We start from the raw sequence: 13,926 nt of genomic DNA, 5'->3' as shown, positions 1-13,926 counted from the left end.
TTAATCCCTTTTAACAATCACCTATTGATACATGTTATGATCTAGAAAATTTTCTAGCACTTATATGTATTAATTCTTTTAACACTGAGAACAACCCTATGAGGAAGGTCCTATTATTATTCCTATTTATAGAAGAGAAAATTGATGCCCAGTATCATCCAACTAACCCACAATCTTAACTATTTTGCAGGCACATAGTGGGATTTTTTTTGTATCATTATTAATATTTCTCAGGAAATGGAGCTTGGCACTGCAGAATGATTAAAAATAATTTAAAAAAATAAATAAATGGGTGTGGCAAAATTTATTTTCCAACAGCAATATCTCCCATCCCATCTGCTTTTCTACAGTGTGACTTTTTCACAGGTGAGTCTAAATAGTATCTTCCCCTTTAATTTAGACTGGTCTTATGACTCACTGATAACAAATAGAATCTGAGTGCTGCTGAAGATAGGTCAGAAAAGGCTGTGCTACTTCCCCATGAGTCTTTTGAGACACTTACCCTGTGCTAAGTCAGCCACCATGTAAAAAGTTTGACTGCCCTAAAACAGTTGTCCTGGAGAGGCCACAGGCAGGCATTCTAGTCAATAGCTTAGCTGAGCTCACAGCTGGCACCCAGCATCAATTCTCAGCCATGTGAGTGAGCTGTCTTGGATATCCAGCCCAGATGGACTCACATAACTAAAACTGTTACCCAACTGGACTTGTGTCTGCTTGCCTGTGCACAGTAAAGCCAATCTACTGACAACAGGTTGTGGTGAAGGTAAGTGCAGCATTTATTGCAGGCACCAAGCAAGCAAGGAGTATGGGCAGCTAATGCTCAAAACCCCCGAACTCCCTGATGGGTTTCAGGGAAGGGGTTTTAAAGGGGAGATGAGGGAGAGGAGTCACAGAGAATTGTGCATGATCAGCTCATGCACAATTCCCTGACTGATTGATGGTGAGGTAACAGGGTGGTGTCACAGGGATTAACATTATCAATCCTCAGGCTCCAGCATGTCTTGGAGTACATGCTCATGGTCATCATGCCATTAGCTTCTTCCATCTGGTGGTGGTTTTAGTATCTGTAAAACAACTCAGGAATGTGCATCAGATACTGCTATCTATACCCTTCAGAGAAGGACTAAAGATTCTGCTATATGCCTGATTTATTGTTCAAATTGTCACCAGTTCTCCTGGCTCAACTACTATTTTTTGTTACTACATGTTCACATTCTTTCAATCATTAATTCTTGAGCCAGACTTTTGCAACTCAGGGGAACCTGGGACACTAAAGCTTTTCTAAAACAAGAGGCAGGTGGAGAACATTGGTAGCGCTTCTGTCCCAGGAAGGTCACATAGGGTCCTGCTTGGTTACAAATCCACAGATAGAACAGTTTCCAGACTAGATGATCTCACTGTTGTAGTTTTATCTCTCTTATGTTATCTTCATTCTGCCCTTTTCTTTGTGTAGGCTTCATCTTCAGATTTTGACAAGATGGCTACAGCAATTCCAAACCTTGAATCTGCATGTAATAACTTTCAGTGAAAGAGGGTCTCTCCAGAAACAGCCCCCCAAAAATAAGAAAGAACTTTCCCAGAAGACTTTAGCAACCTTCTCTTCCTATATTTTTTAGCTCTTGTTCTTTTCTTCAGTATTCTTTCTTAGCTTTCTGCAACAGAAATATTAAATGATATAAAACTTAGATTATAAATTAAATCTTTTTGTTCAACATTCATAGCATTATGTCCCATTTTCAGAATTTCAGCTGATTTTGACTGCCACACTCAGGGGACTTGCTTAGGTTTAAATTCAGGCTAGACTTAAGGTTGCTAATGTGGTTATAGTTGTACTATGTTACTAAGAGAGGAGTACTTTACATTTATTCTTCATTTTCATTTCCATTCAAAGTCTCTGCCTACTTCAGGAAGAGCAAGACCAATTTACATTTATTCTTTATATAAGGAGTCATATGTGTAGCTCCCTGCTCACTGGAACCCTGTTTACAATTTATCCCAGGGGTATTTGGTTGCCTTTTACTGGGTTGGCACACTGTGTCACTAAGCCCAGTGAGCCAGCGCTACCTTGTTTGCTGTTCCTCTTAATTTCTGGGGATATTGCACACTGGCTTTATAGAACTTATAAAATTAATTTTTAAAAAGTTGCAACTAGTTGCTCTAGCCCTCTTGGACCCATCTTTCTCACCTTATTAATTTCCCATGACTTCTGGTGAGCCTACTTCTCAAAGTAGAGAAAAGGTAGCCATTTCAAGGAGTTTGTCAGGGAAGGGGCCCACTTCATTTCACATTTCCCATGACAATTTGTGTTTTCTAGAGATCAAATAATGGCTCAATATATGTCAATTCCTTTTTTCCTTGTTATTTTGAAAGTGCTTTTTTGATTATTAATTTCTTCCTATTTTCTTTTGGTTTATTTTGTATTTCCTTTTCTTCACCACAACTTCCTGACTTAAGTCTAGTTCAGAGTTTCTGCAAGGGTGTGATATAAACCAATATTGCCACCTGTACATGGCCCAGGAATGCAACATTAAGTAACATTGGCCATTATCCCATTTTCGATCTCTATTTTGTAAGAAAGAGTCTTTTAGGTGTATGTGCAAATGTTTATTTTACACTTCTCCAACACTTGCTAATATCTCTTGTAAAAAGAGAGGGAAAGCCTTTGGCTAAAGTTCATCCACAGGTGAAGAATTCAGCTACAATTTAGAATTTATTTGTATTTTTCCCTTCTATTTATCAATGAACCTGATTTTCCCTCTCCAGCAGCAGTATAATGTTACATTTTTATATAAATAAAATGTATGTAAGATGAAACAAAACTTTAAGTATATTGTGAAGGTGCTATACAAATGACTGAAATTTGGGAAACATTGACTTAGTTAATTTATTTTTGTTACTTAATAATGAAAATGTAATGTAAGTGCCTTTAAATTAATAGTTGACACTATACATCTTCATTTTAGGATGCAAGGTTTTATCTATGCAAAATACGTTTTTATTTTGCTTAGAGATTTGTGTGCATGGTTTTTTAATTCTTTTTTTTTCTTTTTTTACCGTGAACTTTGTCTGATGACAATATTGACCTGCTTTATTCCTGTTGATATTTGCATGGTTTGTTTGAGTTTCTCTTTGACTTTGCTTTCTGTTCAAGTTATGGAACTTGATGTCCTGCCATGAAGGCCAAATGAACAATGCAGTGGTTTTCTCTTTCCTTTGTTCTAAATCTAAACACCTTGTTGACAAAATTTATAGTAAGTTTCTATGCTTATCAGTTAAAATATTCTCATTATCCTATAATAATAATAGAGGACTATATATAATAATGTATAATAAATAAAAACTCTGAAGATTCTAATTTAAGATACCTCCCAACCTGGGAGATTACTAGGGTATTTCTTAGAAAAAATTTAGTAGAAATGTTGGAATATATGCCTGTAAAAGTCTACAGAAAGTAGAGCAAATATTCAAAGAGGAGGAAAATGTGAGAGAGAAGTTAATTAGAGGAACAGTTCAGTATGTCCAACATCTGAATAATGTTGGAAAACAAAGAGGAAGAAACTATTAAACAAATTCAAGAAAATATTTTAGAACTAGCAGAAATGAGTTTTCAGAGTAAAGCTGTTAAAATAGAAGTGGAGGCAGGTTAAAAGTTTTGTTTATTTGAGAAAAACTGGATTGTAACAGGGCAGCATCAAACCAGAAGTGGTTAGGAGCAATCTGCTGGTAGAAGCCAGGACAAAGACTTACATAGAGAAAGTGCAGAAGCAAAGGAAATGATCTGATTAGCTATAGCTTAAAGCCAGTTGGCTGTTTGTGATTGGTTATTCTTAGGTTTCACTTTCTTAACCTTGAAGCACTTACAGGCTTAGGTTTTGGTTTGCTTATATAGGCCACAAAAGCATTAGAGCCACTTAGGTCTAATGGTTGCCTTGTGTAATTAGTTTAACAAAGTCCACTAGTGTCAGAACAATGGGGAACACAGGCCAGAATCCGTCATGTCATCAATAAATGTAACAACACTGGGAGCAGAGAGAAGAGTTTCTGGAGAGAAAAATAAGTCACGATTGAAGGATTAGGAATCTTCATGGCTTCTCAACAGCAACATTGGAAATTAGAGAATAGCTGACTGATGTCTTCAAATTGTTGGAGGAAAATCATTTCCAACTTAATATTCTATACCTAGCCAAATCAAATGTGAGGATGGAATAAAAATATTTTCACATAGACAAGGTCTCTAAAAACTTACTTACCATTTACTCTTTTTCAGAAAATCCTTGGAGAAAGGGCTTCACCAAAAATAGGGAGTAAACCAAGAAAGTGGAAGTCATGGGCTTCAAGAAGTAGAGTCTCCAACATATCTGATAGATATTTAAAATCCCTAGATGAGGATATGACAGCTTGCACTTAACACAGAGAGCAACCATCCCAGATTGAAGCAGATTAGAGCATCCAGGAGCTATTTCTTCAAGAATATAAAATATCTAAAACCCTTGAACGTATTCATAAGAGATTTAGATAAATGGGGGAGATTTTGGAGATTGAATTTATGATGTCCTTGAAAATTCAGCAAAGAAAAAGATACCATTTTTAAATTGAGAAATAAAAATAGTTGTATTTTTCAGGAAAGTAAACATAATCATTATTAAATTTGACAGGCCATAGTTATAATAAATTAAATGTTAAATATCAATCTAACCAAACTGTTGATGTAACAATACTGATAGAGAAATGGAAAGAGTATAGGTGCTGGGAGAAAAGAAAAGGTGGTGAAAAACATTAATCCTTATCTTCAATGATAGGAAGTCATGATCTAATACCTAAAACCAGAAATTAAAACAACCAAAAAGTCATAACATTGCATGTTATTTAGAGATACGGATATATATACCCTGGAGTTGGAAGTGATGGTTCTGTGCAGGGACAAATGACAGAGAGATAGAGGATGATGACCGTTTATGTTGGCTATCTTGTAGAATTTTTTTATTTTTAAAGCTATGTGGATGTACAGTAACTTTGAAAAACACTAAATTAACAACCAAAAATAAATAAATAAATATAAAACTAAGCAACTCTCTCTCCATTCCCTAAGAAAAATAAAGAAAAAAAATCCACTAATGTGCTGGATTCCACACCCCATCAAGGACATTGCACCTTTAATTTTCTACTCTTCTTCCTACATCATCAGTTTATTTCTCTTTATTGGACCACTGCCATAAACTAATACTGTAAACTTGCTGTATTATCTCCCATGTTTAAAAGCAAAACCAAACAAAACTCCCTCAACTTGCATCCCACTTCAACTACCTCTCCATTTCTGGGGCATATTTGCTCACCATCTACACTTCGCCTCTGATTCTCTCTTCAGTTTACTAGAGACTGCCTTCAGTTCACATCACTCCACTGATACTGCTTTTGTCAAGTTCACCAGTGACCATCAAGTTGCAAATCCAATGGACAGTGTCCGATATTTTCAGTAGCAGTGATGCAACTGACACTCCTTCCATTTGGAAATATCTCTTTCCTGATCTTTGCAGTATTGAATGTCCCCCTCTTCCCTTATCTAATTAGCTAGTCCTTCATGCTATTCTTTGCTAGCTCCTCACTTGAAGATGAGGAAGTGCCTCAGGGCTCAGTCTTAGATGATCTTTCCTTTCTCTTCTGTTAAAAAAATTTTTTTTAGTGGACCTCAAGTAGAGAGGGTTAAGTTAACCACACTCCTAACTTTATGGCACACTATAGAGTATAAGGTCCATTATTAATTTATTTTAATATTTATTTCCTTTTCTATTCATCCACTACACCTTTTTTCTTTTCAGACCTAAACACGCAGAGCCAACCCTGCAAAGACAGAAGACATAGAGCTGTAAGTGCCAAAGACCTGGTGAAATGAATAAATAATTATTGAGCAAGCTGAGTTCATCTCAACTTCAACAGTATAACAATGATGAAAACAACAGAGCAAATATTGTATTAATCTCTTCTAAATTTTAATTTTTAATAAACTTTTATTGTTCCCAACAATGCAGATTTTTAAAACTTATAAATATATGTAGAGAAAAGTGGAAACATTCAGTGTCTTCTGTAAAGTAAAGCATACTGTAAAGTATGCTCCGCTTGGAGTCATTCTGTTGGAGAAGGACCTGATTTAGGGATTAACAAATAATCAAATCCCAATGAGGATGAAATGCTGCTGCTCCTGACACAACAGTTACCCCATAAATCCCTAACTTGTCCCACAGCCTCACATTCTTCAGGCTCAGAGGAGGGAGAAAACAAGTTGATTAATTCCTTCTTTCCCTCAAGAAAACCTTCCATAGAAAAAGAGTGTGGTCATCTTTAAGTTTCCTGAGGCGACTCTTTCTACCTGACATTTAGGAAGAATAGAAAGACAAGTAGCCGTGGTCGAAATTGTAGCTTTGTAATAGTTAAACTTTGTTCAAGCTTTTGATGCCCTTTCTCTTATCAGACACCCAAGGCCCTCATGCCATCCTTCAATTTATAAAGTTATTGACTATGTTACTCTACTCAGATCTGTTTCCTCCTGCCCAACCTCAAGCAAAAAGTTATCTCTTTCGTTCTCCTCCAACCCAAAGAACATCAAATCCACATTATTCAGGTGTTATGAAATGTAGCTACTTTATAATTCAAATTTCATTTAGTTTTGTATTTTCAAAAAGAGAAAAAAAGGAAAAGACAAGATGAGACTTGAAAATTGTCACCTAACTGGAGAAACAGTCAAATAATACTGACTCTCCCTGTTACAGGGACTGGGGAAATTCCTGGGAGACAGTAATACAAAGTAATTTTACTTGTTTTACTGAGAGTGAACTGAGACAAGAGCTGGGACTTGCTACCAAAGTAATAATGATCATTACCTATCAGTCCACTAACATGTTGCTTATAGGCTGCATAGAACCACATGATTCATTATTAATCTCTTATCTACTTGCTTGATGCGTGTTTCTTTGGCTCAGACCTGGAAAGTTACTTGATCCACCTCATTAATGATCTAGAAACATCATAGAATAACAGTTATCAGCATCCTCATAGTTAATCTCACTGTCATAAAACATTGTTTTAACTAGATCATTTGTGACGTGGGTCAACAATACGTCATACAGAAGAGTTAGGTTTTGAAAGTTTTAAATGATTTTTTAAAATAATTAAAGCAGTCAGAATGTTACCCAGGTAATAATATACTACCAGATGTACTTTTTGAGTAGAAGAGAAAGTTTACAGTTATCAAGCAGAGAATTATATGTAAACTTCAGTCTATCTTATTTGTGACTGATCTGCCAATGAGTACTTCCATAAGAATTTGTCTTTCAGATGAATAACGTTCAAAATGGGCACATCACGTGTTGTGGAAAAAAACTCCTAGGCTGAAAGAGAGCAAATAGTTGAAGATAACTGGTTTAGTCTCGTAAGGGACATATAGACATCAAGGGAACACCTATTTCAGAAACAGACAGACCTCGCTAATTCTACACATCAAATGAGTGGGAAATCACCCACAGGCACTCGGCAGAAGCAGAAATACTAAGGCAATATACTGATATCTGAAGCTTCGAACTACTGCAGCCCTTTTTCTTTTTTTAAGTCATCATTTCTTTTTTTATTGAAGTATAATTCATTTACAGTGTAGTGTTAATTTCTGCTGTACAGCAAAGTGATTCAGTTATACATATATATTATTTTTCATAGTCTTTTCCTTTACTGTTTATTACAGGATATTGAATATAGTTCCCTGTGCTATACAGTAGGACCTTGTTGTATAGTAGTTTGTATCTGCTAATCCCAAACTCCTAATTTATCCCTCCCCCACTCCCTTTCCCCTTTGGTAACCATAAATTTGTTTTCTATGTCTGTGAGTCTGTTTCTGTTTTGTAAATAAGTTCATTTGTATCATATTTTAGATCCCACATATAAGTGATATCATATGGTGTTTGTCTTTCTCTTTCTGATTTACTTCACTTAGTATGATAATCTCAAGGTCCATTCATGTTGCTGCAAATGGCATTGTTCGTTCTTTTTTATGGCTGAGTACTATATATATATCTATATATATATATCTATATATATATATATCTCCATTCATCTGTTGATGGACATTTAGGTTGCTTCCATGTCTTGGATATTGTAAATAGTGCTGCTATAAATATTAGGGTGCATGTATCTTTTTGAACTATGGTCTTCTCTGCATATATACCGAGGAGTGGGATTGCTGGATCATATGGCAACTCTAGTTTTTTGAGGAACCTCCATACTGTCTTCTATAGTGGCTGCAGCAATTTACATTTCCACCAACAGTGTATGCGAGTTCCCTTTTCTCTGTACCCTCTCCAGCATTTATTATTTGTAGATTTTTAATGATGGCCGTTCTGATTGGAGTGATTTCTGCTGTACAGCAAAGTGATTCAGTTATACATATATATTATTTTTCATATTCTTTTCCTTTACTGTTTATTACAAGATATTGAATATAGTTCCCTGTGCTATACAGTAGAAGTGAGATGATATCTCATTGTTGTTTTGCTTTGCATTTCTCTAATAATTAGTGATGTTCAACATCTTTTCATGTGCTGGTTGGCCACCTGTATGTTTGGAGAAATGTCTGTTTGGGTCTTATGCCCATTTTTAAAAATTGGTTTGTTTGTTTATTTGGTATTGAGTTGTATGAGTTGTTTGTATATTTTTGAAATTAAGCCCTGGTTTGTCGCATTGTTTGCAAATATTTTCTAGTATTCCATAGGTTGTATTATCATTTTGTTTCCTTTGCTCTGCAAAAGCTTTAAAGTTTGATTTGATCACATTTGTTTATTTTCATTTTTTTTCTATTGCCTTGGGAGACTGACCCAAGAAAAGATTGCTATGATTTATGTCAGAGAATGTTTTGCCTATATTCTCTTCTAGGAGTTTTATGGTGTCATGCCTTATATTTAAGTTTTTAAGCCATTTTGACTTTATTTTTGTGCCTGGTATGAAAGAGTGTTCTAACTTCATTGATTTATTTGTGGCTGTCCAGGTTTCCCAGCACCACTTGCTGAAGAGATTGTCTTTTCTCCTTTGTATACTCTTGCTTCCTTTGTCATAGATCAATTGACCATAGGTCAGTTGGTTTATTTCTGGGCTCTCTATTATGTTCCATTGATCCGTATGTGTGTTTTTGTGCCAATACCACATTGTTTTGTTTATTGTAGCTTGTAGTGTTGTCTGAAGTCTGGGAGGGTTACACCTCCAGGTTTGTTCTTTTTCCTCAGGTTTGTCCTTTCCTTGCTTTGAAAATTCTGGGTCTTTTATGTTTCCATAAAAATTTTAGGATTACTTTTTCTAGTTCTGTGAAAAATGTTTTGGGTAATTCGATAGGGATAGCATGAAGTCTGTAGATTGCTTTGGGTAGTATGGTCATTTTAACAATGTTAATTCTTCCAATTCAAAAGCATGGGATATCTTTCCATTTCTTTGAATCATCTTCAATTTCCTTTATCAATGTTTTATACTTCTCAGCATATAAGTCTTTCACCTCCTTGGTCAGGTTTATTCCTATGTATTTTATTTTTTTGATGCGATTTTAAAAAGGATTTTTTTTTACATTCTCTTTCTGATATTTCATTGTTAGTGTAAAGAAATGCAACTGACTTCTGTATGTTAATCTTGTATCCTGCTACCTTGCTGAATCCTTTTATCAGTTCTATTAGTTTTTGTGCAGATTCTTTAGGGTTTTCTATATATAGAATCATGTCATCTGCATATAATGACAATTCTACTGCTTCCCTTCCAATTTGGATACATTTTCTTTCTTTTTCTTGTCCAATTGCTGTGGCTGGGACTTCCAATACCATGTTGAATAGACGTGGTGAGAGTGGGCAACCTCGTCTTGTTCCAGATTTTAGGGGGAACACTTTCAACTTTTCACCATTGAGTATTATGTTGGCTGTGAGTTTGTCATAAATAGCTTTTATTATATTGAGATATGTTCCCTCTTATACCCACTTTAGTAAGAGTTTTTATCATGATGGATGTTGAATTTTATCAAGTGCTTTCTCGGCATCTATTGAGATAATCATGTGGTTTTTGTCTTTTCTTTTGTTGATGTGGTATATTATGTTGATTGATTTGCATATGTTGAACCATCCTTGTGACCCTGGGATGAATCCAACTTGATCATGGTGTATAACCCCTTTTATGTGTCATTGGATTTGGTTTGATAATATTTTATTGAGGATTTTTACATCTGTATTCATCAAAGATATTGGTCTGTAATTATATTATTTGGTATTGTCTTTGTCAGGTTTTGGTATCAGGGTGATGGTGGCTTCATAGAATGACTTTGGGAGTGTTCCCTCTTCTTCAATCTTTTGGTAGAGTATGAGAAGGATCAGTATAATTTCTTCTTTGTATGCTTGGTAGAATTCCCCAGTGAAGCCATCTGGTCCTAGACTTTTGTTTGCAGGGAGTTTTTGTTTTGTTTTGTTTTGTTTTTAACATATTCTATTTCCCTTCTAGTGATTGGTCTGTTCAAATTATCTCTTCCTTCTTGATTCAGTTTTGGTGGGCTGTATGTTTCTAGAAAATTGTCCATGAAGTAATGGTTGTCCAATTTGTTGGCATATAATTGTTAATAGTGTTCTCTTGTGGGTTTTATTGTATTTCTTCAGTACCTGTTGTTATTTGTCCTCTTTCATTTCTTATTTTGTTTATCTGGGTCCTGTTTTCTTCTTGGTGAGCCTGGCTAGATGGTTTGTCAATTTCTTTACCCTTTCAAGACCAGGTCTTGGTTTTATTGATTTTTTTTCATTTTTTTAAATCTCTATTTTACTTATTTCCTCTCTGAACTTTATTAGGTCCTTCCATTTGCTGACTCTAGGTTTTATTTGTTCTTTTTCTAAATTCTTTCAGGTGGTAGTTTAGATTGTTTATTAGAGATTTTTCTTGTTTTTTGAGGAAAGCCTCTATCACTGTGAACCTCCCTCTTAGAACTGCTTTTGCTGCATCCCATAGATTTTGTATGGTTGTATTTTCATTGTCATTTGACTTGAAGTATTTTTAAATTTACTCTTTTATTTTATTGTTGACCCATTGTTTTTTTTAGTACTGTTTTTTTTAGTCCCTGTGTAATTTGGGTTTTTTCCCCCTTTTTTCTCTTTCTGTGATTTCTAGTTTCATGCCAGTGTGGTCAGAAAGGATGCTTGAAATAATTTCTATCCTCTTAAATTTGTTGAGGCTTGTTTTGTGTCCTAGTTTGTGGTCTATTTGAGAGAATGTTCCATGTGTACTTGAAAAGAATGTGTATTCTGGGCTTTTTTCTTTCTGATTTTTTTTTATTTTTCTAAATTTCATTTATTTATTTGTTTATTTATTTTTATACAGCAGGTTCTTATTAGTTATCTATTTTATACATATTAGTATGTATATGTCAATTCCAATCTCCCAATTCATCCCACCACCACAACCCCCACCCCCTGCTTTCCCCCCTTGGTGTCCATATGTTTGTTCTCTACATCTGTGTCTTTATTTCTGCCTTGCAAACTGGTTTGTCTGTGCCCTTTTTCTAGATTCCCCATATATGTGTTAATATACGATATTTGTTTTCCTCTTTCTGACTAACTTCACTCTGTATCACAGTCTCTAGATCCATCCATGTCTCTACAAATGACCCAATTTCATTCCTTTTTTATGGCTGACTAATATTCCATTGTATATATGTACCACATCTTCTTTATCCATTAATCTGTCAGTGGGCATTTAGATTGCTTCCATGACCTGGCTATTGTAAATAGTGCTGCAATGAATATTGGGGTGCATGTGTCTTTTTGAATTATGTTTTCCTCTGGGTATATACCAAGTAGTGGGATTGCTGGGTCATATGGTAATTCTATTTTTAGTTTCTTAAGGAATCTCCATACTGTTATCCATAGTGGCTATATCAAGTTATTCCCACCAACAGTGCAAGACGGTTCCCTTTTCCCCACATCCTCTCCAGAATTTGTTGTTTGTAGATTTTCTGATGATGCTCATGCTAACTGGTGTGAGGTGATACCTCATTGTAGTTTTGATTTGCATTTCTCTAATGATTAGTGATGTTGAGCATCTTTTCGTGTATCTCTTGCCCATCTGTATATCTTCTTTGGAGAAATGTCTATTTAGGTCTTCTGCCCATTTTTGGATTGGATTGTTTGTTTTTTTGATATTGAGCTGCATGAGCTGCTTGTAAATTTTGGAGATTAATCCTTTGTCCATTGATTCATTTGCAAGTATTCTCTCCCATTCTGAGGGTTTTCTTTTCATATTATCATTTCCTTTGCTGTGCAAAAGGTTTTCAGTTACTTAGGTCCCATTTGTTTATTTTTGTTTTAATTTCCATTACTCTAGGAGGTGGGTCAAAAAAAATCTTGCTGTGATTAATGTCAAAGAGTGTTCTTCCTGTGTTTTCCTCTAAAAGTTTTATAGTGTCCAGTCTTACATTTAGGTCTTTAATCCATTTGGAGTTTATTTTTGTGTATGGTGTTAGGGAGTGTTCTAATTTCATTGTTTTACATGTAGCTGTCCAGTTTACCCATCACCAGTTATTGAAGAACCTGTCTTTTCTCCATTGTGTCTCCTTGCCTCCTTTGTCATAGATTAGTTGACCATAGGTGTGTCAGTTTATCTCCGGGCTTTCTATCCTGTCCCATTGATCTATATTTCTGTTTTTGTGCCAGTACAATATTGTCTTGATTATTGTAGCTTTGTAGTATAGTCTGAAGTCAGGGAGTCTGATTCCTCCAGCTCCATTTTTCCCCTCAAGATTGCTTTGGCTATATGGGGTCTTTTGTACCTCCATACAAATTTTAAGATTTTTGTTCTAGTTCTGTAAAAAATGCCATTGGTAATTTGACAGGGATTGCATTGAATATGTAGATTCCTTTGTGGAGTATAGTCATTTTCACAATACTGATTCTTCCAATCCAAAAACATGGTGTATCTCTCCATCTGTTTGTGTCATCTTTGATTTCTTTCATCAGTGTCTTATAGTTTTCTGAGTATAGGTCTTTTACCTCATTATGTTGGTTTATTCCTAAGTATTTTATTCTTTTTGTTGCAGTGGTGAATGGGATTGTTTCCTTAATTTCTCTTTCTGATCTTTCATTGTTAGTGTATAGGAATGCAAGAGATTTATGTGCATTCATTTTGTATCCTATAACTTTACCAAATTCATGATTAGCTCTAGTCGTTTTCTGGTGGCATCTTTAGGTTTTTTTATGTATAGTATCATGTCATTTGCAAACAGTGACAGTTTTACTTCTTTTCCAATTTGTGTTCCTTTTATTTCTTTTTCTTCTCTGATTGCCATGACTAGGACTTCCAAAACTATGTTGAATAGTAGTGGTGAGAGTGGACATCCTTGTCTCGTTCCAAATTTTAGAAGAAATTCTTTCAGTTTTTCACCAATGAGAATGATGTTTGCTGTGGGTTTGTCATATATGGCCTTTATTATGTTGAGGTAGGTTCCCTCTATGCCCACTTTCTGGAGTTTTTATCATAAATGTGTGTTGAATTTTGTCAAAAGCTTTTTCTGCATCTATTGGGATGATCATATTGCTTTTATTCTGAGATGAGGTGTTAAAGTCCCCAAGAATTATTTGTCGATAATTTTGTTTCCTTGTTTGTTTGTTACTGTCTATTTCCTCTTTTGGCTGTTGGCATTTGCCTTATGTATTGAGGTGCTCCTATTTTGGGTGCATAGATATTTAAAGTCGTTATATCTTCTTCTTGGATTGATCCCTTGATCATTATGTAGGGTCCTTCCTTTGTCTTGTAACATTATTTTAAAGTCTATTTTATCTGATATGAGTATTGCTACTCCAGCTTTCTTTTGACTTGTATTTGCATGGAATATCTTTTTCTATCCCCTCACTTTCAGTCTGTTTGTGTCCCTAGATCTGA

General features: G+C 35.1%; 1 protein-coding gene across 2 annotated transcripts in view; it reads left to right on the top strand.

Annotated features, from left to right (window-relative positions):
* Positions 1-475: 475 nt before the first annotated feature.
* Positions 476-13,926, top strand: part of KMO (kynurenine 3-monooxygenase) — a 76,876-nt gene continuing 63,425 nt past the window's right edge. Inside the window, exons 1-2 of one of the 2 annotated variants that reach the window (XM_082833651.1) lie at positions 476-763; positions 5,817-5,863. The gene's annotated coding sequence lies outside the window, so the exon portion shown is untranslated. The remainder of the gene's footprint in view (positions 764-5,816; positions 5,864-13,926) is intronic. The other variant, XM_082833650.1, reaches the window with a different exon arrangement.

Source organism: Leucopleurus acutus, assembly GCF_964270905.1.
Source record: "Leucopleurus acutus genome assembly, chromosome: 2".
Classification (NCBI taxonomy): Eukaryota; Metazoa; Chordata; class Mammalia; order Artiodactyla; family Delphinidae; genus Leucopleurus; species Leucopleurus acutus.
The sequence above is the reverse complement of the archived record's forward strand: the minus strand, read 5'-3'. Positions and strand labels throughout refer to the sequence as shown.